Source organism: Kryptolebias marmoratus, linkage group LG16, assembly GCF_001649575.2.
Source record: "Kryptolebias marmoratus isolate JLee-2015 linkage group LG16, ASM164957v2, whole genome shotgun sequence".
Classification (NCBI taxonomy): domain Eukaryota; kingdom Metazoa; phylum Chordata; class Actinopteri; order Cyprinodontiformes; family Rivulidae; genus Kryptolebias; species Kryptolebias marmoratus.
This window is the reverse complement of record NC_051445.1, coordinates 26747301-26751420: the sequence shown is the minus strand read 5'-3', so window position 1 is coordinate 26751420 and position 4120 is coordinate 26747301.

The following is a 4120-nucleotide window of genomic DNA, read 5'->3' as shown; positions in this document are numbered from 1 at the left end:
TGAGAAAAGTGTTCTTTAAAAGATGAACATTATTCAAATTCTCCATTAATCGTTTAAGTAAGGGAATTATACAACAATACAAGGCCATTAGAAACATTAAAGAACGCTAATGAAAGTACAGCAAGAAGTACCAACCAATACACAAACCCCCCTGTTGAAGCTGTCAACTGATCTAGGACCATTCTGTTCTGAAGAGTATTAAGTCTTAAAGCAGTGAATTCAGTTTTCACTTCCACTGGGGCTGTTAACACATCATCAACTAAGGTTATATTGGTAATTTAGGATTTTAACACGAAACATAACTTTACCAACTCCTAAGGATGGAAGAAATGATAACATGATTTTTTGATCTCGAGTCCGCACCTTTTTTCCCTCTGGAACAGTAGACCCTCAAACTGAAACATCTGGTACCTGGTAATAGAGTGAGCAGGTGGTCCTTGGAAAAGTTTGTAAGAATTAAGAGAAGCATTATTGAAGTACGAAGTGTAGTGAACAAGTGCAGCTTTACAATGTGTATGTGGTATGTTACCTAAGAAAATGGGACTGTTAGATAACTGAGTAATACTTTGAGTTAGCAAAACATTCAAACATAACAGTCTGACCTGTTTTGTGCAATGTACTTCGCATATCTGTATCATAAGTTTAAGGTATAATCCATGTTGCCCTCTCTGTGACTTTGACAGCTGTTTGTTGCGAGCAGCAGAAATGGTCCCTCCCCACACTTGGCGTTCCTTAGAGTTTCTTTGAAATCTTTTACCAGGATCCAGTCAGCTTGTCTGATAACATGCAGTGGGGTCTCAGCTTTCACCGTCTGAAAAACTTGAGTAAAAATGGAGACAGACCTACCAGCTGCAAATTTACATGCCTCTGTTAGTGCTATCAGTTCAGCGGTTTGTACAGGAAAGTGTTGCTGCAAAGAGTCAGAAACAAGCATTTCATGCAGAGAGCGAACAGCAAACAGCAAAGCAAACACGGTTAGTTCCAGTAGCAGGATCACGTGATGCAGAAACATCTAAACAGGAACAAGTCAGGGTTAGTCAGAGGTGCATCAGTTAGATCAGAGCGATGCGTATAAACTCTGCTCCAGCACAGCTTCACAATTATGAGGTCACCATCATCAGGAGTCAGTAAGAGAGTGCAGTATTTCACAGTAATGTTAGTCATGTTCAAGAAAACTGATGCATATCTCAGCCATTGTGCAGATGAATTACATGAAGTTTTCTGCTTTGAAAGGATAATAGAACAGAATGTGGTACCAGCAAGATGAGACTTGCATATCCTACAATGTCTTGTGAAGAAAGAACAGCCTTTCCTGCTGTCACTGCATGAAAACAACCTAGGGAGATCCTTTGCAACCATATCTAATTTTGCTGAAAAGAATGCAACAGGGCTTAGTGTTTCTACATGTGATTGCAGTAGAACTGATGTCAGTCTGTAGTGTCAGTTTTAGCTGAATGATAATGTCAGCAGCCTGAAGTCAGACACTCACACACACATGATCATTTCATACAGTATGATACTGTACTGACTGAACCCTAATCTTCTAACTATCCCTCAAACCTGATTTTGGACTCTTCCTTACTGTCACTCTCAAGCTCACCCGTCCTCACTGTTGGAAGGAATGAGCCTAACCGCTTGATCATGTTCCTTACACCCATAAAATGTTCTTGAATCCATTTCCTGTGAGAAATAGTAGATAGTACAGCAAAAAAATTGATTATGTTGATAACTATGCATCCCTACACATCTCCATCCATAAGCATGTTATAGTTCACACAAAAGTGGTCTGAAGTCCTCTTCCTTGAGATTCCTCAATGGATTCTCCAAGACAGAATAGTTTGAAATGAAATTCCTGCAGTAAGATGTAATGACCAGAAACGATGTGAACTGTTTTTTTTTCTTTTTGTCACTGGTCTGGGTATGTTTCGAACTGCAGAAGCATGCTGAGGTGAACTTCAGACATAGGAAAAAGAAAAATGATCTGTGTAGTAGGCCTTTAACACAGCACAAATTGCTCATCACCCTCTGTGGTGTTTTGTGCTGTCAGTTGGCTGCTCCCTCATAGACACTTAAAAGAGAGAGTAAAGAAAAGTGAGGGGGGGTATTCCCACACACATTCTCATTCCAAAGAACGGAATGTGTGTATGTCTGTATGTGTGTCTACTCTTCCCCTCTTTGGAGGGTGAAAAGAAAAATCAAGGGTTAAAATTGTGTTGCGAACGTTTTGTATTTAGAAGCGCACAGTTCTAAACTTAAGAGCACACTAAAACATACATTTTTGTTATATTTTATTTTATTTTGTCCCTGCTTTTGTCACAAGGCATAATAAATAACAGAAATGAATAATTTTGATTGATAGTGAATTAAAACTGTCTTCTTGAGTTTAACCGTACAGTTGTATACCTTGAAAAGTTTGAAAATTTACATTAAAAATTATTGAAAAGTTCTTAATTTTACACTGGGAAAAGTATACAAACTAGGGTTTACATAGTCAGGTGTCATCTTATGAAAACCTTGCTAACACACCCTTCTTTGTATTTTGTACAGCAGGGGGTCAACAAGTTGAGAAAAGATTTCTGTGTATGTTGTGGGGGAACTTGATTGCTCTTGCAAAATCAGAATTTCAAAAATAAAAAAAGACTTTTGTTGATTGAGTTGCAACAGCTCAGTCTCACTCTTATTTATTAAGAACAGTCTTGAAACTTAAAATTTGTTAGCGCATTTGTATGAAGTAAAAAGTCATTAATTATTTGAGTAAAAGTTAGTTACTTTTTCCAGCAGGACGGCATCTCTCTCTTACTTCATTGGTAGGAAAAGCATGTCCCGTTTACAAAAGGTTAAATTCTAAATGTCCAAGCATACTAACTTCCACTTTACTTGAATCTTAAATACACAAGCTGCTGTGTTACATACTGAAAAGTCAGAAGCTGAAAAGTGTTTAGGTATACCAGAAAAAAGTCTTGTCTAAAACCTTAAACACGATGAAGAAAGGCCTCTTTTGTCATTGACAAGAGAGTGTAAATTCATTAACATAACACTTTTAGCCTTGTTTACTTCATTGCTCAGAGAAGCTATCAAGACTTATCAAGACAGAACTCGTCTGGGATTTGAAGTCAGGACCTCTCACACCATAAGCAAAAATCATACTCCTACACCAACGACCAAAAAACGCATGCAAATCTGTTTAAGAACATCACTGGCACTGTCACGAACGATAGCTATCTATAATGGACAAATCGTCAGTTGAGGAAAGGCAGCAATGAAAACAGCCTTAGACAAATGTGGTGCAGTTGTGGGTATTGGTCAAAGAACTGGTTATGCATACAAAATGTAGGTAGCAACTTTGAAAGTCGTAGGTTTTTTAAAGATTGCAAAGACGCGACTTTAAAAAAAAAAGCTTTTATAACATTCAAGCTGTACAATCACACCATTTTTGCATCCACATTATGTTGCACAAAACATTCCGTTTTGTTGTTTTTTCATGCATGATGTTGTTTTTTCGATCACACACTTAAGGTGATTATTTACAAGGTGCGATCATTGTTATGCAAACTGCTTTTGGGAGCAGATTTTTCATGTTTCAAAAGAAAAAAAATGACACCATCATTCCCTGTCGAATCTTCACACTAAAAATGGCATCAAAAATCTGATTTCTTTATTGTTTTTCTTAAATTTTAACAAAGCAACCAAACATAATACATTAATATTGTAATGGAAGTAAACTTAAAGCAACATTGTGCAACAGTGTAGTCATATGGTGCGTAGTTCTGTCCAGGACACACTGCAGGGACAATAAACATTTAATCATGAATGTTCATTATGTATGCACTTAGACATTTTGATTATAGGCTACTATAGACACTTAAAGCCTGTGTTGCCTTCATTGTAAGCCTTATAAAAGGCTTTAAATTTTTTTGTGGCTCCAGAAAGATTTGTTTTGTTTTTTTGATCCAAGAACTTTGTTGGCATCGTCCTCAACCAAAGCTATCTATAATGGACAAATTGTCAGTTGAAGAAAGGTAGCAATAAAAACAGCTTTAGGCAAATGTGGTGAAGTTCTGGGTTTGGTCAATGAACTGGCTATGCATGCAAAAGAAATGTAACATCTTTGAAAGTCGTA